General features: G+C 39.3%; 1 long non-coding RNA gene across 1 annotated transcript; it reads left to right on the top strand.

Annotated features, from left to right (window-relative positions):
• The first annotated feature begins 18,964 nt into the window (after nucleotides 1-18,964).
• LOC112670417 (uncharacterized) lies at nucleotides 18,965-20,831 on the top strand. Its single transcript, XR_007403832.1, has 3 exons — nucleotides 18,965-19,847; nucleotides 20,119-20,155; nucleotides 20,324-20,831. It is a non-coding gene; the product is annotated as an uncharacterized LOC112670417 (long non-coding RNA).
• The last annotated feature ends 6,515 nt before the right edge of the window (nucleotides 20,832-27,346 follow it).

Below are 27,346 nucleotides of genomic sequence, written 5' to 3'. Positions count from 1 at the left end.
ACTTATTAAAATTTTTAACAGGGGGATCCCTGGGTGGCTCAGCGGTTTAGCGCCTGCCTTTGGCCCAGGGCGTGATCCTGGGGTCCCGGGATTGAGTCCCATGTCGGGCTCCCGGCATGGAGACTGCTTCTCCCTCCTCCTGTGTCTCTGCCTCTCTCTCTCTCTCTCTCTCTCTCTGTCTCTATGTCTATCATAAATAAATAAATAAATAATAAATAAATAAATAAATCTTTAAAAAAAATAAAAAATAAAATTTTAACAGGGATAGTGAAAGTTCACCAGAGGCAGTACAGAGTTATGAAGCTGTACAGCAGTTAATTGAAGGTGATAATATCTTATACATGTTTAGCATTTATTGGGTTTCCTACAGTACGTTAACATTTTGAGACTTACGGTTTAAAAATTTATAGCCATAAAATTATACAGTAGCAAATTTAAAAAGATATTCAGTAGTGAGTTTGATATTTTCAATAAAAGTTCTTATGTTTCAGATTCTGGGAGTTGTACAAAACAAATAAACCTTGGTTGTTAGCCACCATTAAATACATAACTTAGTAAGGACAAAAGCACATTATGCATCGCTTTTTTAAAAGAGATTTTATTTATTCATTCATGAAGAGACACAGAGAGAAAGAGAGGCAGAGACACAGGCAGAGGGAGATGCAGGCTCCATGCAGGGAGCCCGACGCGGAACTTGATCCCAGGACTCCAGGATCATGCCCTGGGCCAAAGGCAGGAGCTAAACCGCTGAGCCACCCAGGGATCCCCTATGCATCACTTTAATATATAGCGAGACACATGATTAAAGTTATATATAATTTGCAGTGAGTCCACAGATAGCCAATTTGGTCAACCCAAGAAGTTGGGAAGATTTTATACAACCTTAGTGGATGAATAGGATTTAGTCAAGTGAAGAAGGAAGATATCTGGTATTTTACAAAGAAGATATAGCGTGAACAAACAGCATGAAGAGGGAATTACAAGTAGAATGGTATTAGAATGTGAAGCTAGTAAGTAGGGATGAGGTAAGAAGAGAGAGCCTCAGCAGAGGGATTAGATGGTGTGCGAAGGAACTTTTTTATATTTTCCCCCATATATAATAGAGAATCACTGAAGACTTTTTGTAGGGAAGGGGCATTGTTGGATTCAATTGTTGACAGATTATTCTGGCCATTTGTAGAAGCTGGTTTTGGGGACTAGAAATGGAAAGGGAAATTATTGCTCTGTTTTAGGTGTGTGATAAGTGCTTTTATTAGAGTGCAAATAAGAAGAAAAGGGGCAGAGTTGAGAAAATTTACTGGGCAAAACTTGGTGATTGGATATGAAAGGAAGGGAGAGTAAATCATAGTAACATTAAGGGGATAGGAGAGGAAAAACAAGTGTTGTTGAGAAAATGATGACTTCATGTCACTTAGTTGTTCTATACATTAATTCAGATGTTACCATTTGTTGTGTGATTGGGAGGATCTCCAGTGTTGGCAGCTCTATTATTTTTTTTTAGAATTTTCTTTCTCTTGAATGAGTTATTTAGAAAAAAAAAACTATGAAATTTAAGCTCAATACATATAATTGATTTTGAAATTTATGACAAACTTACTATTATTTCAGAATTCATAAAAACCCACTCAACTGAAGAATTTATAGATGTTTCTGCAACTGATCCATGTAAGTTTTTACTTGTCTAAGCATTATTGATGTTAATAACTTCTGTTGAGTGCATTAATTTCTATAATTTTATTAAAGTTATTATTATGGTGATAACATAGATTCCCTGGAGTTTGGAGATAAACAGTTGAGCTGGCTAGCAAGTACTGAAATTCTTAGCTAGAGCTACATGCTACATAAAACAGATTAATTTTTGAGGAATACCTTGCTATCACTTGGATTGGAGGATTTTTAGTTTTGATTAGAATATGCTACAGAAATATTTTAGAGGTGCTAGGCCTTTGAGATGAATAGTGATGGATTTAAGAGGTCATTTGTAGGTTTTGTTTCTATGAATTACAGATGATCTCATGTGCATTAATTCCTTGAAAACAGCTGAGTACCTGTCAGTGCATAAATATAAAGAGCTACTAGAACTAGTATGTTAAACTTCTATTTATCAATGTAAAGGAGAAATTACCTTGCTTATGCCTTAGTCCTGGAAAGAATTTTGAAGCGATCATGTAATGTATGCTATAGAATACAATTCAGAGGGATCCCTGGGTGGCTCAGCAGTTTTGTGCCTGCCTTTGGCCCAGGGCATGATCCTGGAGTCCCGGGATCAAGTGCCACGTTGGACTGCCTGTGTGAAGCCTGCTTCTCCCACTACCTGTGTATCTCTCTCTCTCTCTCTCTCTCTCTCTCTCTCATGAATAAATAAATAAAATCTAAAAAAAAGAATACAATTCAGAAGTGGAAAATAAGATTTGGTTGGAAATGATTGATGGGAATCCTGTCTTTCAACCTCAGCTTTAAACTCTAATGTTGCCATATTTAAAGCCAAGGGCAGCTTGGTGCCACAGCACACCCAAGTTCTGTAGATACCTTTGATCCAAGAGAATCCTGAGTGACTAGTTGGATAGAAAGAAATCTAGAGCTGCAGAGTGGATAGTGAAAGTTTCTTTCTACTTCAAGGGAAACCCTCTAATACTGTACCCTGTGAATTCTAGCTGCTTTGGGCTTCCAAAACTCTAAACTTTGTCTCTGCACTCCAGGAGAATAGCAGACTCTGTTTAGATCCCTCTCCTTATGCTGTGGCCTAGAAACCTCAGGAAGGAAGTCGGGCTTATCAAAGGGCTCTGTCTGTTCCTTTGTTTCCCTTCTGTCAGAGATGACTGCCTTGCCCCTTTTGTTTGACAATGTCCGAATATTGCTTTTTCACATATTTTTGTCCAGATTTTAATTGGCTTAAGGTGAAAGGATGATTTTAGTCCCTGGTGCTCCACCATGGACAAAACCAGGGATCTTTATGCCCACATATAGGCTGATGGAACATAACCTCCTACCAAACCCAAGAGAATAAAATAGTAGAAATGTTAGTGATGATTTAAAAATGTTCTTTTTTGTCTGTCACTTTATCTCTTTCTTCATTCACTCATTTAATTGAGGTATACTTGACATACATTACATTAATTTCAAGTGTATGATATTTGTATATATTGCAAAATGATCATCACAATATGTCTAGTTAACATCTATCACCACACCCTACAAGAATTTTTTTCTTGTCATGAGAACTTTTAAGATCTACTCTCTTAGCAACTTTCAGATATGCAATACAACATTATTAACTATAGATGCTGTACATTACATTCCACAACTTATTTATAACGGGAAGTTTATACCTTTTGACCACCTTCACCCATTTGACCCACCCCACTTTGACCCCCACCTCTGGGAGCTGATGATTTGTTCTCTGTATCCATGAGCTATTTTCTTCCATGGCAGCTGCCTCAGTCCCTGGGCTCCTTTGGTATAGCATCTACTGATTCATTATTTTTCAGTTTTACTTGTATACACTCTCTTTTTCTGTCAGAAGTATCCTTTTTCATCCTCTCCAGACAAACTTTACTCTCTCTCCTCCCCTTCTCTAAATTCTATTTTATGCCTTAGTTTCATCAATAAGACAAAAGCTCCCTTTGTATTCCACTCTGTTATTATACTACTGTTTAATTTTGATGCTGCTTCATTTCATAATTAATGGAATTAATTTTTTACAGCAGTTTTAGGTTTATAGAAAAATTGAGCAGAAAGTACAGAGTTCCCATATAACCATTCTCTGCCTCCTACTTCCTACACAAAGTTTTATTAACATTTTGCATTAATGTGCTACATATGTTAAAATTGATGGACCAATATTGATGCAATATTATTAACTAAAGTCCATAGTTTACATAGTTTTCAATCTTTGTGCTGTAGAGTTCTATAGCTTTTGACAAGTGTATAATGTCATGTATCCACCATTATAGTATCAACAGAAGAGTTTCATTGTCTTGAATCTCATGTTCTACCAATTTATTGTAGGCCCTCCTATGTAGGACCATCCACCTGAGTACTTGGCAATCATTGATCTTTTTGATATCTCTGTTGTATTGCCTTTCCAAAAATGTCATATATTTGGACTCTTACAGTCTTTCTTTACTTAGTAATATATATTTAAGTTTCCTGCTTAATGATCTTTGTGGTTTTATCACTTATTTCTTTTTATTACTAAATAAAAATCCACTGTGTGGATATATTATAGTTTGTTTAATCTATCTATTGAAGGACATCTTGGTTTCTTCTAAGGTTTTGCAATTACAGAAAAGCTGCTGCAAATTGAGTTTTTTCATGTGGACATGTTTTTCCAACTCATTTTGGTAAATACAAGGAGTGCAATTGCTGGATCATATACATACTACATACTATACATGTATGTTTAGTTTTGTAAGAAACTGCCAAATTCTTTTGCAAAGAGTTTCTTTTTTTTTTTATCATTTTTTTTTTTTTGCATTTCATATTCTACCAACAATGAGAATGAGAATTCCTGTTGCTCTTTATCTTTGTCAACATTTGGTGTTGTCAGAATTTTGGATTTTAGCCATTTTAAAAGTTGTTTAGTGGTATATCATTGTTTTAATTTGTAATACCTGATCAGAATTTTTAAGATATGTTTTTGCCTTTTTTGGTGAGGTATTCAGATATTTTACCCATTTTTAATTGGGTTGTTTCTTATTGTTGAGTTTTAAGTGTTCTTTATATATTGTGGATACAAGCCCTTTGTCAGATAATTGCAAAGATTATCTCTTTATCTGGGGCAGCCCCAGTGGCACAGTGGTTTAGCACTGCCTGCAGCCTGGGGTGTGATCATGGAGACCCGGGATCAAGGCCCACATCGGGCTCCCTGCATGGAGCCTGCTTCTCCCTCTGCCTGTGTCTCTGCCTCTCTGCCTGCCTCTCTTTCTCTTCACCTCTGAATAAAAATAAATAAATAAATAAATAAATAAATAAATAAATAAATAATAAGATTTTCTCTTCATCTATAGTTTCTCTTTTCATTCTCTTACTAGTGTCTTTTGTAGAATGGAACTTCTTAATTTTAATGAAGTTGAAATTATCAGTTTTTAACTTTCTTAGGTTGTGCTTTTGGTATATCTAAAAGTCACCTTCAAACCTAATGAAACCTAGACTTTCTCCTATATTGTCTTCTAGAAGTTTTATATTTTTGCATTTTATATTTAAATCTATGATCCATTTTGAGTTAACTAATTCCCACATCCACTTCCCCTCTGTAAACATCAGTTTGTTCTGTATAGTTAAGGGTCTATTTCTTGTTTTTTTTTTTTCTCTCTCTCTCCCCTCGCCCGTGATTGGTTTGTTTCTTAAATTCCACATATAAGTGAAATATATTTCTCTGTCAGACTTATTTCACTTAGTATAATACTAACTTCATCCATGTCATTGCAAATGGCTGAGAAATATTACATTGTATATATCTCTATTATCTCTACCTACCTACCTACCTACCCACCTACCTACCTACATATCATCTATCAATTTACCACATCTTTTTCCATTCATCAGTCAATGAACATTTGAGTCCTTTCCATAATTTGGCTATTGGTTGATAATCAGGGTGCATGTATCACTTTGAATTAGTATTTTTGTATTCCTTGGGTAAATACCTAGTAATGCAATTGCTGGGTCATAGGGTAGTTCTATTTTTAACTTTTTTTTTAAAGATTTTATTTATTTATTCATGAGACACACAAAGAGAGAGAGAGGCAGAGACACAGGCAGAGAGAGAAGCAGGCTCCACGCAGGGAGCCCAATGTGGGACTCGATCCCGGGTCTCCAGGATCACGCCCTGAGCTGAAGACGGCACTAAACTGCTGAGCCACCCGGGCTGCCCTATTTTTAGCTTTCTGAGGAGCCTCCATACTGTTTTCCAGAGTGGCTTCACCAGTTTGCATTCCCACCAATAGTGTAAGAGGGTTCCCCTTTCTCCACATTCTCGCCAACATCTGTTGTTTCCTGTGGTGTTCATTTTAGCTGTTCTGACAGGTGTAAGGTGATATCTCATTGTAGTTTTGATTTGCATTTCCCCAATGATGAGGGTGCTGATTGTTTTTATGTGTCTGTTGGCTGTCCGAATATCTTCTTTGGAAAAATATCTATTCGCGTCTTCTAGCCTCTTGTTAGCTGGATTGTTTTATTTTGGGTGTTGAGTTTTACAAGTTCTTTCTTTCTTTATTTTGGATACTAACCCTTATCAGATATGTAATTTGCAAATATCTTCTCCCATTCCAAAGGTTGTCTTTTAGTTTTGTTAATTGTTTCCTTCTCTGTGCAGAAGCTTTTTATTTTGATAAAGCCCCAATAGTTTATTTCTGCTTTTGTTTCCCTTTCCTCAGGGGACATGTCTAGTAAGAAGTTGCTACAGCTGATGTAGAGGTTACTCCCTGTGTTCTCCTCTGGGATTTTAATGGTTTCCTGTCTCATGTTTAGAATTGGAAGAACAAATATTGTTAAAATGTCTATATTACCCAAAGCAATCTACAGATTTAATGCAATTCCTATCAAAATACCAACATTTAAAAAAAAATACCAACCTTTTTCACAGAGCTAGAGCAAACAATCTTAAAATCTGTATGGAACCACAAAAGAAGTGGAATAGCTAAAACCATCTTCAAAAAGCAAAGCAAAGCTGGAGACTTCACAATTCCAGACTTCTAGTTACATTACAAAGCTGCAGTGATCAAGACAGTATGGTACTGACACAAAAGAGACACATAGATCATTGAAATAGGATAGAAAAACCCAGAAGTGAGCCCACAACTATACATTCAATTAATCTTCAACAAAGCAGGAAAGAATATCCAATGGAGAAAAGAGGTCTTCTCAACAAATGATGTTAGGAAAACTGGACAGCCACATGCTGAAGAATGAAATTGGACCACTTTCTAATGCCATACAGAAAAATAAACTCAAAGTCAAACATTTAGTTTCTTAAGTTGATGATGATTTCATTACATGAAAATTGTTCATAGCTCCATTTTTAAGTCTTTATTAATTTGTTTTTGCAATGCTTTATAGTGTTTTATAAAGTTCTTATAAGGTTTCATTAAATTTATCTGTGTGAAGTTCATCTTTTTGGATAAAAGTGAAAATAAAATTAGAAAAAATTTTCCAAGATGAAAGGATTATTATAAAGCTATAATAATTAAGACAGGGTAAAGATAGACAAGTGGGCTAACTGAATAGCATCAAAGCCCCAAATCAGACCTATGCATTTAGGTACATGATATATGACAGAGATAGGATTACAGGTAAGTTGAGAAAACATGGAGTTTTCAGTAAGTGGTAATGTGATAATTGATACTTACATGGGGAAAATAAAACATATTCAAAATTAACTCATTGCCATTTAAACACCTACATACAAAAGGTATTAGTATAACTTTTTTCTTGGGTGATTTAAGAGAATATCCTCATTACTATGTGGCAAGAAAATAATTTTTAAAACCAGACATAAAGGGTAACAGTCATAAGGGATAAACTTGATAAAGTTGACTATGTTAAAATTAAAAATATCTGTTTGTCAATACATACTATCAGGAAATTTTGAAATAAATCATAGTGGAAAAAGATATTTTGAATACATAAAACTGTCAAATCATTAGTATACAAAAGACATAAAGAACTATTTTAAATCCAGAAAAAAAGGACAATTATCTCAATAAAACAGGAGAAAAATAGGAATTTAACCAAAGAAGGAATCTAAATAGCCAATAAGACTGAATAATCAAGGAATTGCAAGTTAACCACAATGAGAAACTGGTTCATTCTGCTCAGACTGTCAAAAGTTAAAAAGTATGCCAGTATTAAGTGCTAATAAGGGTATATGCCAATAGGAACTCCTCATATATACACTGAGTGAGGTTTACTTTGGAACAATCACATTGAAAAATAGCTTTTTAAAAATCTAGGGGGTGGATGTGCATACCCTTAAACTTTTTTCACAGATTTATTTATTTATCTATTTAAAGATTTTATCTATTTATTCATGAGAGACAGAGAGAGAGGCAGAAGGAGAAGCAGGCTCCATGCAGGGAGCCTGATGTGGGACTCAGTCCCGGGTCTCCAGGATCACACCCTGGGCTGAAGGCAGTGCTAAACCACTGAGCCACCTGGGCTGCCCTTCACAGCTTTATTGATATATAATTGATAGACATGTAAGTTTTAAGGTGGTCAAAATGACTTGATACATATATATTGTGAAAAACCTACTATAATAAGGGTAGTTTATTCATCTTGTAACTCACATAATTACTATTTTGTTGTTGGTGTTGTTATGGTGAGAGCATTGAAGCTCTACTCTCATAGCAGCTTTCAAGTATCTAATACAGTACTAACTATAGTCACCATGTTATACATTTGATTCCCAGAACTTATTCCTAGTATAGCTGAAAATGTGTACCCTTGATTATCATCTCCCCATTTCCCTTACGCTACAATGCCTGGAAACCACTATTCTACTCTCTGCTTCTTTTTCATTGTTTTTAGATTTCATGTATAAGTGAGATCATACAGTGTTTTTATTTTTCTGACTTACTTCACTTAGCTTAATGTCCTCAGTGTCCATCTGTGTTATCACAAATGGCAGGATTTCATTTTTTATAGCTGAATAATACTCCATCGTGTATTATGACACATATATGCATTTATACATTTATATATAGACACATATATACATTTATATATATGTATATAAATATATATATAGGGGCAGGGCAAGATGACAGAGGAGTAGGGTCCCCAAATCACCTGTCCCCACCAACTTACCTAGGTATCTTTCAAGTCATCCTGAAAACCTATGAATTCGACCTGAGACTTAAAGAGAGAACAGCTGGAATGCCTCAGAGAGAAGAGTTTGCACTTCTACCAAGATAGGAAGGCAGAAGAAAATAAAAAAAGGAATCAAGTGAGGACGCCACTGCAGGAGCCAGGCTAAGGCCTGCGGGGAAACCTCCAGGACAGGAGAGCCCAGGCCCGGAGAAGCAGGAACTTTAAAATCTGCACCAGATTTTTCCTAGAAGGAAAGGAGCTTAGCAGGGAACTCGGGCAGGATCCCAGGAGGGGCGGCGAAGCCTCCAATTACCAGGGGTCACTAACAGAGGAAGTGTGCCTGGGGGAGAGAGCACCACACACTGGGCCGAGCTCGGTAAAGGGCTGGAGTGCACCTGGCAGGGCCGCGGGGAGAAGCCTGTCGGTCCAGCGGGTGGCTCCAGACGGAGGGGGCTATGCCCTGCTGCCTTTGGGAGCCGGGGCGGAGCCCGATTCTAGCAGCAGAGGCCCTGGATCCCAGGGCGCCGAGGGGCACAGCTGGTGATCCTGCGCTGCCTCCCTCCCTCGGACAGGTGGAGGTGGGGAAGGCACAGGACAATGAGGACTCTCCTACTGTCCTGGCACCCCCAAGCTGTGGAGATCGGCGCCCCTCACCCCCAGGAGGATCCAGGCCAGTGCGGACTGGGAAACTGCGGTAGTTACTGCGGGGAGCTGACTCCAGGGCTGGAGACCTGGCCGCCGCCAGTGTTGTTCTTCCTGGTGTCACCATGTGCCTGGGACGGAGCAGGGCTGCCAGGGGACAGGGGCCTCACAGGAATGAACGGCTTCCCCTGAGCCTGGCAACTGACAGGGGGCGGGGCAACTCCCCCAGGTGCACACACCTGAGAATAAGCACAGCCCGCCCCTCCCCCAGAAGACCAGCTGGAAGGACAGGGGAAGAGTAAGTTCTTGACCCCACAGTGCTGGAAAGCTCCAGGGGAAGTCGAGGGATTTACAGTATAGAGAACCAGAGGATACCCCTCCTTGTTTATTGTTTTCTTTGTTTTTTCTTTGTTTTTTTCTTCCTTTTTCCAGTAAAACTTTTTAGGCACTCTGTGCTGAGCAAAATGACTAGAAAGAAGAACTCACCACAAAACAAAGAATCAGAACCAGTACCCTCTGCCACAGAGTTACAGAATTTGGATTATAATTCGATGTCAGACAGCCAATTCAGAGGCACAATTATAAAGTTACTGGTGGCTCTGGAAAAAAAGCATAAAGGATTCAAGAGACTTCATGACTGCAGAATTTAGATCTAATCAGGCCGAAATTGAAAATCAATTCAATGAGATGTAATCCAAACTGGAGGTCCTAACGATGAGGGTTAATGAGGTAGAAGTAAGAGTGAGTGACATAGAAGACAAGTTGATGGCAAGGAAGGAAGCTGAGGAAAAAAGAAAAAAAAAGACCATGAGGAAAGGTTAAGGGAAATAAATGACAACCTCAGAAAGAAAAATCTACGTGCAATTGGGGTTCCAGAAAATGCCAAGAGGGACAGAAGACCAGAAAGCATATTTGAACACATCATAGCAGAGAACTTCCCTAATTTGGGGAGACAAACAAGCATTCAGATCCAGGAGACAGAGAGATCCTCCCCTAAAACCAATAAAAACCGTTCAACACCTCCACATTTAATAGTGAAACTTGCAAATTCCAAAGATAAAGAGGAAGTCCTTAAAGCAGCAAGACACAAGATGCGTGTCATAGCCTGCTGGCTGGCTGAGGAGCTTCCTGCTGGAAATGTTGGTTATCTCTTCACACATGAGCTTGTTGGTGTGAAAGTCGTTGTCCAAGCACACGTAGTACTTCTCAATGCTGACCCAGACTGCTACCTTTACAGTTTCGGGGTGAGCACAGCCCATGTTGGCAGGTCCCTGATAAATAAGCTTCGGTAGATTTTTTTTAAGAATAGTTTTAGGTTCACAGTAAAATGGAGTAGAAGGTACAGAGATGTCCCATATGCCCCTTGCCGTGTACATATGCGAAGCCTTCCCTACCATCAGTATCCTGCGCGAGAGTGGTACACTTTCTACAGTTGATGAACCTATATTGATATATCATTATCACTCAAAGTCCGTGGTTTATCTTAGGGTTCACTCTTGGTGTTATACATTCTATGGGCTTTGAAAAAAATATAATGACATGTACCCACCAGAATAGTATCCTACAGGATGGTTGCACTTCCTGTTTTACTTATTCATCCTTCCCTCTCCCATAGATAGTTGGGCCATTTACTAAAGCAAAAAACTTCAAAAAGAATCCCCTCTGTGAATATTAAAAAAGAAAACCACAGCTGGGGGCATCACAATGCCAGATTTCAGGTTGTACTACAAAGCTGTGGTCATCAAGACAGTGTGGTACTGGCACAAAAACAGACACATAGATCAATGGAACAGAATAGAGAATCCAGAAGTGGACCCTCCACTCTATGGTCAACTCATATTCGATAAAGGAGGAAAGACTATCCACTGGAAGAAAGACAGTCTCTTCAGTAAATGGTGCTGGGAAAATTGGACATCCACATGCAGAAGAATGAAACTAGACCACTCTCTTGCACCAGACACAAAGATAAACTCAAAATTGATGAAAGATCTAAATGTGAGACAAGATTCCATCAAAATCCTAGAGGAGAACACAGGCAACACCCTTTGTGAACTGGGCCACAGTAACTTCTTGCAAGATACATCCACGAAGGTAAATAGTGAAAGGGAATAGAGGGGAAGGGAGAAGAAATGGGTAGGAAATATCAGAAAGGGAGACAGAATATGGAAGACTCCTAACTCTGGGAAACAAACAACTAGGGGTGGTAGAAAGGGAGGAGGTCGGGGGGTGGGGGTGACTGGGTGAAGGGCACTGAGGAGGGCACTTGATGGGATGAGCACTGGGTGTTATTCTATATGTTGGCAAATTGAACACCAATAAGAAATAAATTTATAAAAAATAAAATAAAGATATGTTTCTACAAGCTAACAATAAATTACCTATACAAATTAAAAAAAAAGGAATCCCCTCTGTGATATCTTTACCATAGTCTTTTCATGCATTTTTAAAAATGTTTTATTTATTTATTCATGAGAGACAGAGAGAGAGAGAGAGAGGCAGAGACACAGGCAGAGGGAAAAGCAAGCTCCCTGCAGGGAGCCCGATGTGGGACTCTATCCCAGGACCCTGGGATCATGACCTGAGGCAAAGGCAGACACTCAACCACTGAGCCACCCAAGCGTCTCTCATGCATTTTTTAATAAAAGTTTTTTATTTTTTTAAGACCTGTCCTTTTCTCAACCTTGTTCCACAGAAAATAACTTTTGCTTTCTTATTTATTACCAGTTAGAGGGCTACCTTGATTTTTCCCAAGAACATTTTTAAAAAATTAATCAACTTGATTTTTGAAAGTAGATTCAGATTTATAGAAAAATTCTGTCAAACGTAGAAAATTCTCATATATTCTCTCTCCGCACTTCCCACAATTTTCCCTACACACTTCGCACTGGTGTGGTACATTTGTTACAGTTCAGTAACCAATGCCAATACATTATTATTAAATTAAATCTGTAGTTTACATTAGGGCTCACTCTGTGTCACACAGTTCTGTGGGTTTTGGCAAATGCATAATGTCATGTATCCATCATTATAAGTACAGATGTCCCAGAGGATATCTTTTTGCAGATTTTTCATCTTAGTAAATGGCCCGATTGTCTGGTTGTACACGCTAGACAACTAAAGGTCATTTTGACAGCAACAGAGAGCCCCCTCTTGGTTGATGACCAAGTCCCTATGTGTCTTAGTCCATTCAGCCTGTTATAAAAAATTAGCAGAGACTAGCCAGAGACTTAGTCCGTTCAGGCTGCTATAAAAAAATAGCCAGGGACTGAGTCACCTGAACCACAAATATTTATTTGTCACAGTTCTAGAGGCAGGGAAGTCTAAGACCAGGCCCCAGCACATTCGGTGTCTGTTGAAGACCTGCTTCCTGTTCACAGATGGCATATTCTCACTGTGTCTTCACACGATAGAAAGGGTACAGGAGCTCTCTGGTGTTCCTACTGGGTACAGTTCCCATTCCTGAGGGCTCCACCTTCATGACCTCCCAAGGACCACACCTCCTTATACCATTGCATATGAATTTGGGGGAGGGTGGGCACAAAGCCTCTATCACCATCCAGGACTGAAGTATGGCAGTGTTGGCAGTGTACCGCCCAACACCAGGAGACATGGCTGACACAGACCACAATCTTGGGGGACTTGTCTTTTGCCATGACATTGCTGTACAACAATTTGTCATCACATGTGGCCTCTTAATTGGTCTTCTGTCCAGCCCATTCTTGGCTCTTTTCTCTCAGTCACTGCCTGGATCCAGAGCAATCTTTCAAAAGCATAAATCTGATTGATTCTCTCTTTTGAAACTCTTCATAGCTTGCTCATTGTCTGTCATCTGTCTCCAGATGATTAGACCCCAGGCAGCCTCTGCAGGCTCAGCCATACTCGTTTCCCACTAATCTTTTAGTTCCACAAGAGCATCATGCCTTCTCCCATCCAAGGCCTTTGGCAGTGCTGGGAATGCTCTTTCTTTCTGCTTTGCTCATCCTTTGGATCTCTGTTTAAAAATAACTTCTTTAAAGAAGTCATACCTGACCTCTTGACTAGACTAAGTCCTGCTGCCATTAAACTCTTTCTTAGTTAGTCCCTTATATTTTTATAATTCTATGTGACTAATGAATGCTTCAAGCCCAGAAGACTATGAGCTCTTAGGGAGCAGGGACTGTGTCTCTTTCATGTGGCATTTTCCCTTCAGTGCCTATCGCAATGCTTAGCCCATAGTAGGCATGTATTAAATACCTGTTGGATGAATGGATAAATGACCTGGAAAAAAAAAACTGGACTTACATTGAGCAATGTGGGTGATAATGAAAGCACCAATAACCAATGTATAACATTGAACAGAGTATAGAATTTTATTGACTTCATTTTCTTCCACTGAAGATGAAGAGATTGAAGATTATCTTTACTTTCCCCTTTAATTATGAAGCTCTTTGATTATATGGATGGCAGTCTGTTTCCTGATTATTTAAAGAAGTATGTATTAGGCTGTAGTATACTCTGAAAAGCAAATACTTTGTACCTGTAAAATGCCACATTGCAATGTATAGTATTGGTTAGCATTACATATTAAGGTAATATGTATATATATATATTAAGGTAATTTAGAAAATCTTAAAATGTGGGACTGAAAATTCAGTGGAAACCATCATAAAAGAAGCTTCAGTTTAAGCTGAAGCATCAACAATAACTGGCCAGGACTGTTCTTAGGAGATATACCCAATGTAGGCTTGAGCCCAGCAAACTTGGCAAGGTGTAAATCTCAGCTTGATACATGCCTAATGCACAGTTTTTAAAAGAGTGCTTTTTAAAATAAATTATTTTTTCTGTGTGGTGAAATCTTTTTTTTTTTTTTTTTAGGATTTTATTTATTTATTCATGAGAGAGAGAGACAGAGAGGCAGAGACACAGGCAGAGGGAGAAGCAGGCTCCTGAGGTGGGACTCGATCCTCTGTCTCCAGGATCAGGCCCTGGGCTGAATGCGGTGCTAAACTGCTGAGCCACCAGGGCTGCCCTGTGTGGTGAAATCTGATAGCTTCATAAAGAAAAAACAATCTCTTTCACGGTACCCCTGCCCGCGCCCTTCTTTTAAACAGAATATCTGTATATTTTATATTTCAGGGGCCATTAAGATTTAAGATATTTCCTAGGCAGTCAGTATGTGTCCTCTAGATGGCAGAACAGGATTTCGTTTTGCGCTGTTGAATCCTTTTGGTCATTTAATTCAAGATTTCCTATTGCACAAAGTTCTTAGTAATCTTTCAACCGAAAGACTCAATATATGTCTAAGAATTTCTTTTGTACAGATAACACTTGACCAATCCAAAGTCACAGGCAAAAGAAGCAAGGTGCATTAGGAGAAAATCTGAACAATGAATTTTTAAAAAAAAATCCAAAATTTTTGATGTTCTTAAGCTACTAAATTATTTTGAATCAATTGCTTATTATTTTGCCAAAATGTAGATCCTGCTAGACTGGCTTTAATGGGGCAGCCACGGTAGCCCACTAGTTTGGCGGCGCCTTCAGCCCAGGGCGTGATCCTGGATCGAGCCCCACGTCGGGCTTCCTGCATGGAGCCTGCTTCTCCCTCTGCCTGTGTCTCTGCCTCTCTCTCTCTCTGTGTGTGTCTCTCATAAATAAATAAATAAAATCTTAAAAAAAAAGACTGGCTTTAATGGACAGATAAGACTTGTTGTCAAGTTGTTGACCTTTATTGTCGCTACTTAATTAATGTTGCTGGAGTCCCTGGAAATTATTCTCTTATCTAGGTTAAAACTGCTGTTACATTTGCCCGTATATTGCAAATTTGCTTAGTAACATATTTTCTTCTCAAAGAAATTTCAAAAACAAATTTTAGAATAGATTTACCTGTTATTAGGAATTTTGGATTGGTCACATCTGAAAGATAAGGTTTATATTAGCCCCTTAAGCAATCCTTTCTAAGAGTTTGTGATATTATGAGATGTCATCTCTGAATACAGTTGCCATAGAGGATCTATTCTTTCTTCCATCTGTTAATAACCAATTCCTACCAGGGAATACATTTTCCAGAGAGCAGACATTCAGTAAATATTTATGAATTTGAATGGACTTGAATACAGGTCACATTCAAAGCTTGGATGTGAAACATCTCAAGAGATACTACTAAAGAGCTGAAGTTTAATCTTTCTGAGAGAGATCAGGTTTCCTCCACAGAAAACTTGGATCTCATGTTTCCAAAATGAAGGTCACTCTGTCCACTAATATGGATAAAGTAATGAAGACCAATATGTCGGTTTTAGGTTTGCTTACATTGAGGTCTAAATTCTCTATTCCTTTTAGATAGCAGACAAAAGTAATAAAATCTGTGCTTTCTCAGTCCCTGGTAATTTTGCCTACAACTGATGAATGCAAGCAACAGTGACAAACATTGTCTGGAGTATATGCAGTTATGGCTTCTAAGAGAGGCTTGCTGGGCATTCTGAGGCCAAGTCTGCATTCAGAAGGAAAGACGAGGTGATTGATGAGCCTTTTCTGTCATGGTGGAAGAATGGGGAAGAAGGACAAGCACAACAGGAATTTGTCTTCTCCTCTGACTTCTGGCTGTGATGTCAGAGAGATTTCAGGGTCATTTCTTCAGGGGAATTCAGTGATACATGGCTTTTGCATTACAGGATTAGTACTCTAATAGGCTTTTCAGGTATGCCTTTCAGAAAGCTTTGCCAGGCTTTCTCCAGTTTGTATTTTTATTTTTGGTTTGTTTTTTTGGTTGGCATGCACTGGAAAGTATTATTAGCTGAGAAAAAAACATAGTTTATTCACAGTTTGAGAAACAATAGCACTGATTCTTTTCAATTTAGGCATTTGTTCATTCATTTCAACTACAGATACTTCCATAAAGACTATTACACAGCAGAGCACTTTGTTAGGTACACGGTTTACAGTGCTGGGGAAAGAATATTCTCATGGTCCTGGGGATTCCTTTTAGATTTGAGGTCCTTTAAAATTTCTTTATTTGATCGTCTAAGTCCAGTTGACTCCCAGAATGTGCCAGCTGGTATTCTAGGTGCTGTGGATGTATCAGTGACTAAAACAGTAAAACACAGTTCCTACTTTCATAAAGCTTTCATTTAAGAGGGAGGGATACATGTCTAAATTTATAGCACAATGTCAGTGATGCATGTTATAAAGGAAAGCAGAAGATAATAGGAAGGGAAAGGCTAGTTCTCTCTGTTGTTTTTTTTTCTTTTTTGGAACTTTATTTATTTTTAAAGATCTTATTTATTCATGAGAGACACACAGAGAGAGGCAGAGACACAGGCAGAGGGAGAAGCAGGCCCCCTGCGGGGAGCCCGATGTGGGACTCCTGGAGTCCGGGATCACATCCTGAGCCAAAGGCAGACGCTCAACCACGGAGCCACCCAGGCATCCCTTTTCTGGAACTTTAAATAGAGCTATGAATGAAGATCTTTGTGAAGACTGGTGGGTAGAGAGAAAGGAGGCAACCAGAGAATAGGTCATGTGCTCCGTGAACACAGCACCCACCTAGGAGACTGTGGAATTCAACCAATGAGCCCCTAACAGGGAAGGTTAAGATAACAAATTACAGATGTAGCCAGATACAACATTATGGTAAGGACTTTAGCTTTTATTCAAAGCTTTTTGGGAGACATTGGGGGTTGTGAACAGAGCAATGACACAATCTGAATTTGTGTTAAAATATTCACACTGATGGGATGCCTGGATGGCTCAGCGGTTGAGCATCTGCCTTCTGCTCAGGGCGTGATCCAGGCCCCCCGGAATCTAGTCCCACATTAGGCTCCTTGCATGGAGCCTGCTTCTCCCTCTGCCTGTGTCTCTGCCTCTCTTTCTGTGTCTCTCGTGAATAAATAAAAATCTTTAAAAAATCATTTAAAATAAAATAAAATTAAAATAAAATAAAATAAAATATTCACACTGAGTGTAGGCCAAAGAGAGAACTAGATTAAGTATGGAGACTAGGAAATAAAACTCTATTGTAAAGAGTGATAAAAATTATTATAAAGCAATATATTTTCTTTTTATACTTTCTGTGCAACTATATATACTACTGTCAAAATTCTCAGTGATTAAAACTTTATGTATTTTAGAAGAAATTCTAAACTAGTTAGCCCTTGTATTGTTTAATATAGGTCAAATATCCATATATCATATAACATTTTAGAATTTAGAAAACATGGTTGCCTGGGTGGCTCAGTGGTTGAGCGTCTGCCTTCAGCTCAGGGTGTGGTCCCAAGGTCCCGGGATCGAGTCCTGCACTGGACTCCCTGCATGTAGCCTGCTTCTCCCTCTGCCTCTGTCTCTGCCTCTCTCTCTGTGTCTCTCATGAATAAATAAAATCTTTAAAAAAAAGAAAACGTAAAAACCAGAGATTTCTTAATTTAGATAATAAGAGACATAAAAGAAATACCTAGGCCCCATTTACCAGACTTTGCACAAATATCAATGATGCTAAGTTGGAGATTACTGGTGACAAACAAATATATCTAGGCTTCACCAGAATCTGTATTTGGGGACCTGAAGGTCAGAACAGTTTGGATGCAGTTCCAAGAATATGTAGAGTATTGGCCACCTGGGTCATTCAATGGTTGAGTGTCTACCTTCGACTCAGGTCATGATCCCAGGGTCCCAGGATTGAGTCCCACATTGAGCTCCTTGCAGGGAGCCTGCTTCTCCCTCTGCCTCTGCCTCTGCCTCTCTCTCTGTGTCTCTCTTGAATAAAGAAATAAAATCTTAAAAAAAAGAATATGTAGGGTATTAAGAAAGAATATTATTATAAACCCAAATATGAACATATGAATAGGATTATTTGATCTTCAACTTGGAAATAAAAGATTTCCTCATATTTGGTAAGGTTAAGCGGGGAGGGCTATTAGTGTTGTTTGCAAATGTTTCTGGTTCTTCTATACCCTATGCATGTGAAAGAATTGAACTTCCTGACTCTTCACAGATAGGAAGCCATGTAAGTCCATTTCACTTCTCCAAAGATACTTTATTTTTTTAATAATAAATTTATTTTTTATTGGTGTTCAATTTGCCAACATACAGAATAACACCCAGTGCTCATCCGTCAAGTGCCCCCCTCAGTGCCCGTCACCCATTCACCCCCACCCCCTGCCCTCCTCCCCTTTCACCAGCCGTAGTTCGTTTCCCTCCAAAGATACTTTAATTGACAGAGTAGTATCAGATAGAATTTGAAAAACTAGCTAGTGCCTGGGTGACTCCATCCGCTAAATGTCTGCCTTCAGCTCAGGTCATGATCCCGGGTTACTAGGATCAAGCGCCACATCGGGTCCCCTGCTCCATGAGGAGTCTGCTTCTCCCTCTCCCTCTGCCTGTCACTCTGCCTATTTGTGCCCTTTCTGTCAAATCAATCAATCAATCTTAAAATGAGAAAAGAAAAAAAAAACCCTAGCTAGTCCTATAAAGGATTAACTAGGAAAGTATATACAATATAACTAATGTAGTGCTAGATAGCTGACCAAAGGCTATACTTCTTTCTTTTTAGATGATTTTACTACTTTAATCTACTGTAATTTTCATAAATTGATTGTCCACAATGTCCATCATCTATGGGCCATCTTCAACATCATAAACTTGAGAAGAGGGCACCTGGGTGGCTCAGGGGTTGAGCATCTGCCTTTGGCTCAGGTTGTGATCCTGGGGTCCTGGGATTGAGTCCCAAATTGAGCCTGCTTCTGTCTGTGCCTCTCTGTCTCTCATGAATAAATAAATAAAATCTTAAAGGAAATATTGAGAAGAAAATCAGAAACAAAACTGTTGAACAACGATGGCCAACAATTATGTGTCCTAGAAGAACATCAGTGGTAAGTGGTCTCTAAGACAATCCGCAATGATCCCTGCCTCCTCGTGTTCATGTCTTTGTGTGACCCTGCCCCTTGAATGTGGGCTGCACCTGGAGACTCACTTCTAAGGAACAGGAGATGAGAACTATGACGGCCGTTTCTGGATTAGGTTACAAAACATTGGCTTCCAGCTTTGGCAACTACCTGTTGTTTTCTTGCTCGCTTGGTCGGAGAGAAGCCAGCTGCCATGCTGTAAGCTGCCCTGTGGACACCTGTGCAAGGAAGTGAGAGAGGCCTCCAGCCCATAGCCAGGGAGGACCCAGTGAACCAGTGAGGAACTAGGCCCTCAGTTCAACAGCCTGTGAGGAACCAAATCCTGCCCATAACCACATGAGTGGGTTAAGAAGTGGATCCTGCTCCAAACAAACCTTCAGATGTGTCCTCACCCCAAGCCACAGTGTGACTGCAAACTCAGGAAAGACCTTCAGCCAGAGGTACAGCCAAGCCATATCTAAATTCCTGATTCCTGACACTGAGAAGACAAATGTTTTCTGTCTCAAGCTGCTAACTTTTGAGGTAATTTGTGATATGGAAATACATAATTTGATACCTTAAGTATATCCCGGAGCACAATGCCAGACAGTATAAATGCAAAGCTATGGGCTTTCGAGAGTATATTTAAAATGTGTCTGGGCTGAATCCAATTTTCATAAAGGAATTAGTCCTTTTAGCTAAATCATGAAGACCAGGTGTCAAAAAGGAGAATTACTTGTTAAGACCAAACTAGTCCTTGTTTATACTCACCCATACCCATGTGCAACTCTTCATTTCTCATTTTCTCTTACAGTTAGATTCACCATGTGGATAGTTCTATCCAGTGGAATGTAAGTAGAAGTAAACTGTTTTACTTCTGGTTGATTTCCTCCCTTAATATCCTGGCTAAACATGAAATTAGAGGATGGTGGGGGGTGCCCCATGATTTCTTAGTCTTGATTGGTGTGGAAACAACCTGGAACAAAAGGGGGGCCTTTGGTTTCACTTTTATCTTTTAGGCCACATCTGTACACCGTGTGTCTAAACACGGAATACTCTATGGAGACTCTGAAAGCCCTCTGATGTCATGTTGCAAAAAAGCAATAGTCTCCTGGTGCCAATCCATGCCTACCCTACAAAAAATGCATGAGAATGCCTGAATTTATTCATCCATATGCTAATCAACGAATTCAATAAATATGTATGGAGTGCCTGATATGTGATAGGCTTCTTGGTAAGTGGTAGGGACAAAAAGATAAGTCCCTCTATATCAGAGACTGTAGAGGCCACAGGAAAGAGCTATGCTGGAGTAATTATGTGAAGAGCATTACAAAGGAACCAGGGGGGCAAGAAATGGTAGTTTAGGGATATGAGGGAACGAGAACTGGGTTGAGGAGACGTGGTGTCTGGGATGATCAGTCTGAGAGAATGATTTTTAAGTTGAAATTGAAGGGTAAGCGGGTGGTGATGGGGGAGGGTGTGGAGAATGTTCCACAGTGGGGGACTAGCAAAGGTGAAGGTTCTAAGGTAATGGAAAAAATAGATGAATTAGTTGTAGAAACTGAAATCAGACCAGTGTGGCTGGAGGCAGGTGGGTCTTTCAGGGCCTAACCTTGATAATACATCATAGAGTCAGAGAAACTTTGCGGAAATGATGGATTCGCAAACTAAAGATTTCCAAATTCAACAGGCAAAATTAGAGAATATTTTCCTTTCAGATTCTGACTGCTTGCTTCCATATTATCTATATTCTGTAAAATGAACTTGATCAAACGCATTATTTTCACTTTTTCAGGTTTCACTGATGGTTGAGCTTATGGTATTTGGTGCAAGTCAAGTACATTCCTGGCCATTTTAATTTTTCAGAATCATCTGTGACATATTAACATATTGGGGAAGCTGAGAAGTTAAGTGCTGAAGCTTTAAACAGTTGTAGAATAAATTCTGTGGTAATGATGATGTTACATTTACAGTATAAATGTTAATCAAAGGATTCACTCAAAATCCTTGTTAAAAAAATACCACCATAACGTATGCGTGTCCACCCTCTGGCCCTGGAAACTCTTGTTCTTAAACTTTAGGCAAAACACGGTCTTTGATTTTTCCTAATTTTATCCCAGAAAATGCAAGCCACCAAAATGTTCTATTATTCTCTCTGCACTATGTGATTATGTTTGCCGGTGGCTTGGAAATGAATCAGTTGGCCTGTTCTAGGAAGGATCTCTTTAAAAGCAAACCATGGAATAATATTAGAGTGTATTGTTTGATGACAGTCAGCGGCTGGCAAGGCTGTGTGCCCTGAAACAAGGAGACTGCCAGGTGCCACCAACCCGAGTCCCAGGTGCTGAGTGATTTGTGGAATGGCAGTGCTTTCCCTGCGCTCATCTACATGTCATGGCAGGACACCCTGTGCCAGCAGCTCATTTATCAGGAACTAGCACCATTCGCATTGATAATGTCTGCAATTAGAGCCTATTAGTCCTGATTGAAAGTGAGGGATCAAAGGTGTTATGTAATTTGAGAAAGGAGAAACAACATCTGGAGTCCTGTCATCTTGGTGAGAGAGACGGGAATGAAATTCTGGGAAGAAGTAAATGTGAGCTTCTGTAAACAAGAAGTTGTGGAGTGATTTCTTTAGGGATTGAATTTCATGCTAGCTTTAGAGATATTTAACCGTACTAGCTAGCGTGTGTTGAGTGCCACAAGGATTGTGCTCCATGTTGACTTGTGAGACCTCGCTGAAAACTTACCACAGCCCTGTGAGAAGTAATAGGAGCATTGCCCCTTTCCATTTGGAGCTCTATAAACAGGGATGGACTGAATAAGTCACATATCCATACAATGCCCAAGGATGTGGAAGCCGAAGCTAGCACTGCTGATGAGCATGATGCTAGACATTAGTCTTGGGTGTCCTACTTCTCCATTCACGTCTCTTTATGCTATAGTACATTGCCAGCTCACCAACAGCAACACAGGGGATGAAGGACCCTGAAGTTCCATGAACAATAGGAAGAAGGACTAGCTTAATATAAGAGGTCAAGGTGCTCATCAATGTGATGTATTAAGGATGAGCTGCTTGGGTAGTCCCAGATCTTTTCTGCTATTTGCTAACTGATGTCTGAAATTCCACAGCCTCAAACATTAGGCTCTAATCCTGTCATTTTCCCCCTTCCTGTTAACATGAATAAAGGCTGGATCTTTAAGCTTCAAATAAGTAGTGGCATTTGTATAATTGAATGAAAGGCAAGAGACCTGGTGTTCCCAGGAGATGGGGGCATTTTGTAGTCACTTAATAGAAGAAATTACAGCAAGAAAGGGAAGAACACAGGTAGGAGTGCTTATTTAGACTATAATGTGAGTGGTGTCCCCAGAAGTACCCAACACCATGGTGGGAAGAGAATGTGTGTGTGTGTGTGTGTGTGTGTGTGTGTGTGTGTTTAACTGAAGACAAACTGAGGACATATTTTTCTTCTTTGTCAAATACTTCTTATAGCAGTTTCCAAGGCATTTCCTTGGTCAATTTTAAAATGTGCCCTTCTATTACACTAGACTGAGTTTAAGGAGGTTTCTGCAACCTGAACTGACCCACTTATTTCTGAAAGTCAAAGAGACTTAACAACCTGTCCATGTGACCTCAGAGAATGTATGTGACATCAGTGCTCCGTGTTATCCCATTCTGGTTAGAAAACGAAAATTAACAAACTATCAACCTCAGTAGTTCATAAATATTTCATTAAGCTTTGATTGTAATGGGAAAATTTGAAAAATTTGCCTAACATTGAAGTTATAAAAAAAATTAGTCTTTTAAAAATTGTTCCTACAGGCAACCTACTTTGAATTATTCCTAAGCAGAAAAAACAAGGGCTGTGTTAGGGCCAGATGATAGAAACTGAAAGCTACATGTGGTTTTTCTAGCAAGCATTCCCAAAGGGGCCCTGGTGGCTAGGTACATGCTTTTGATTAAACTCACTGAATTTCTTCTCTTGTGGCTACAATGCCTGGGCTGGTTACCAAATGTCTTCCTTTCATGGGGATTTGTGCATTAAAAATCACGGAAAGGTGCTTTCTGAAAGTGTCATATTATATGAATGTTTTATAGTATTTTGTGAATGCTGACCATTTTGGGTAAGGTTTTTGAACTTCAAGATAATTACACCCAGTGTACATAGCATGGGCATCTAGAGGTTAGCAAGATGGAAAGTACGTTGCAGGTGCCCATTCCTGAAGGTTCCTTCTCCTTGTGCTATGTGTGTAAGGCTCCGTTACTGGGCTTTGTTTTACTGACAAGCAAACATTGGAGCCAAACTGCCTGGGCTGGAGTTCTGGCTCCATCTCTCCTTAACTGCTCAACTTTGACAATTTGTTTAACCTCTGTGTCTCGGTTTGCTTCTCTGATAGAGAATGATAACAATACTTTCCTTGTCAAATTGTTATAAAATTAACATTTATATATTAACATTATAACATAACACATATATATAAATTAACATAATATATAAATTAACATTTATATATTAACATTATAACATTAACATATATATATATAATGAGCTTGGAATCATGTGGCCTGTAATAAATTCTCAAGAAATATTTATTATTACTCTTGCCCTTTCTAATTTTCTCTTCCTAACCTTTCCCCTCAATCTTTCCTCTATCATTCTTATATCAAATGTGTCCTATTTCATCTCTGAGTTTCCTTCTAACTCTGAGTTTGAGATTCTAAGATTCTTTTACATGTCAGGCATTGCAATAGGTGTGCTGGGGAGTACGAGCGAGGAGATGTGGTCTCTGCTCTCAGATTACAGCCGTGCAGAGGAGATTGGACAGCTAACTGCCACAGTAGGCAGAATGATATATGCTCTTACAGATGTATAAGGAGCATTGGTAATACAGGAAGAGAGAGGAAAGAAAAACTTCAATTGGAGAATGAAATATGATTTGGGAGAGCTTTTCAGCCATCTTGGCCTCTGAATTCCATTTTTTTTCCTTTTTAAGATTTTCTTTATTTTAGAGAGAGAGAGAGAACTCGAGCAGGGGGAGGGGTAGAGGGAGAAGGAGAAAATCTCATGCAGACTCTCTGTGAGTGGGAAGCCCAATATGAAGCTCAACACGGGGCTCATGGCCCTGAGATCATGACCCTGAAATCATGACCTGAGCCCAAACCAAGTGTCAGAGGCTCAATGACTGAGCCACCCAGGCACTGCTGCATTCTGTTTTGAATGAGGACATTTGAAGGTTCAGGGATATGTGAGTAAAGGCTCAGAGGCCAGAAAGTGAAGAATGAGTCCGGACAACTTGAGTGAGTCTATGGAACTGGAATCTAGGGAATCATGCCTGGCTATTGCAGCCTAGGGGCTAGCGATTGCTAAAAAACTAGCATGACATACTAAGGTTTTGGAGTTTGTTTTACTGATAATAAGCACTCAAAAAGTTTAAACAAAAAGGGACAAAATCAGTCCTTGTTTCTTCTCTCTTTCTGTTCCATTCTTCTGTTCCTTCTTTAAAGAGTTGCTTTTCATTAAAGCAGTTGGTCAGCCCTACCTAGCCTTTCCCTCTGCCTCACATTAGTCTTGCTATGACTCCCTCTGGACAGGGAGTACTGTGTCTTCTGTTAAGGTGATTTATTATTCTCTGGGATCCTAACTTACATTTACATATTCTAAATGACAGCTGCAAGGGGAACATTCTTTATAATATATATTCTAGTGACCTGAGCTTCTTCAGTGATTAGTTTTATTTTATTTTATTTTTTAAAAGACTTATTTATTTATGATAGACAGAGAGAGAGAGAGAGAGAGGCAGAGACACAGGAGGAGGGAGAATCAGGCTCCATGCCAGGAGCCCTAGGCGGGACTCGATTCCGGGACTCCAGGATCGTACCCTGGGCCAAAGGCAGGCGCTAAACTGCTGAGCCACCCAGGGATCCCTGATTAGTTTTATTTTTAAAAGATTTTGTTTATTTATCTGAGAGAGAGTTTGAGCACAGGAACAATGGGAAGGGGCAGAGGGACAGGGAGAAGCAGACTCCCCGCTTTGCAGGAAGCCAGATGATAATGATTTTGGACTTAGTGCCAAGACCCTGGCATCATGACCTGACATCTCCAACTGAGCCACCTAAGCACTCCTCAGTGATTAGTTTTGAATAAAAACATCGTAGATCAAATTTGCCTTGGGTCAAATGTTGGTAATGTAAACTAATTAGTGGATATTGGCTGATAGCATAAAATAGGCATTTTCTTTAGAAATAGTGCTACCTTTTTGAGTACTTATAATCTGTAATAAGCACAAGCTTAAGGTAACACATATGGAAAAATTTGTGTTCTTTATTTTTTAAGAGTTTATTTATTTATTCATGAGAGACACACAGAGAGAGAGAGAAAGAGAGAGAGGCAGAGACACAGGCAGAGGGAGAAGCAGGCTCCAGGGAGGGAGCCCGACGTGGGACTCAATCCCAGGTCTCCAGGATCACGCCCTGGACCCAAGGCGGCGCTAAACCGCTGAGCCACCCGGGCTGCCCAAAAATTTGTGTTCTGAATCCATACGAAACAATGTGATTTTCTGCTGAGACTACTGTACTTCCATGTAAATTTGATTCTTCAGTCAGTATTACAGTTTTGTATAAGGAATATAAAATTTCATGTTGCATGTTATAAGTAGAACTCATAACTTGAGAACTCATTTAATGCCCCAAATTTAGTTATATTCTGTTAAAGTAATAAACCAGGAGAGCATTAGACCGAGGTGACTCTGATACCTTGGGGACGCATGGAGGCAAACTGAAACCTAAACCAGAGTCAATGCAATTGAATTTAAGAAAACAAAACTTGAGACTAACTTATCACAAACAGCCAGCTAGGTTTTCCCCAATAGAGCAGCACATGAAGCTAGAGCCAATCAAATAATTTCTTTGCTTTGTTTCTGCATCTGCCCCATAAAAGCCTTCCTCCTAGCTTCCATCCACAGAAAGGTCCTAATTTTAGCTTGGTGCTGCCTGATTTAAATGGATGTTTGCTCAAATAAACTCTTATAATTTTTTTAAACTCTTAAAAATTTTAATGGACTTCAGTTTTGTTTTTTTTTTAAATATTGTATTTATTTATTCATGAGACACACACACACACACACAGTGAGAGAGAGAGAGAGAGAGAGATAGAGAGAGAGGCAGAGACATAGGCAGAGGGAGAAGCAGGCTCCCTGCAGGAAGCCCCATGTGGGACTCGATCCCAGGATCCCAGGATCATGCCCTGAGCCAAAGGCAGATGCTCAACCATTGAGCCACTCAAGCATCCCAGTTTTTGGGTTACGTATGCCCAGAAAGTAAGAACCAGCCTCCCCCACATCCCCCACCCTGAGCCATGATTTTGTCTTCACAGCAAGTTACTTAACCTCCTTGAATCTGTTTCCTCATCTGTAAAGGAATGATTATAAAAGTAACTACCTCATAGAATTGCTGTGATTATTAAATTATGTATACACAGCTATTTGAATATGTTTGACACATGGCAAATTCCATGTTTCAGTGAATGTACTCTTTTATCCATAAGGATGAAGTTGTTTTCTGTACTTGGAAAATTCTCTTCATTCATTATTCCAGGATAATCTTTCTTTCTTTTTTTCTGAAATATAATTTTATTATTTTAGAGCAATTTTAGATTCATAGCAAAGGTGAGCAGAAATATAGAGAGGGTCCCTAACACTCCCTTCCTATATATGCAAGCCTTCCACTATCAGCATATACCACAAATGTGATATATTTGTTACAGTTAATGAACCCATGTTGAAAGGAATTGGATACATATATCATTATTTACTTGTCTGAACCCTTAGAATATACAACACCAAGACTGAACCCTAATACAAACTTGGACTTGGACAAACCCATGGACTTTGGGTGATAGTGATGTGTTAAGGTACGTTTATTGGTTGTAACAAATGTGCCACTCTGGTGAGGGAGGTTGTGCATATGTAGGGGGGAGGGTATGAAGGAAATCTGTGTATTTTGCTCTCAATTTTGCTATGAACCTAAAAGTGCTCTAAAAAAA

The sequence above is a fragment of the Canis lupus genome, chromosome 2 (genome assembly GCF_003254725.2).
Source record: "Canis lupus dingo isolate Sandy chromosome 2, ASM325472v2, whole genome shotgun sequence".
Taxonomy (NCBI): domain Eukaryota; kingdom Metazoa; phylum Chordata; class Mammalia; order Carnivora; family Canidae; genus Canis; species Canis lupus.
This window is presented reverse-complemented; position numbering and strand designations above follow the sequence as displayed.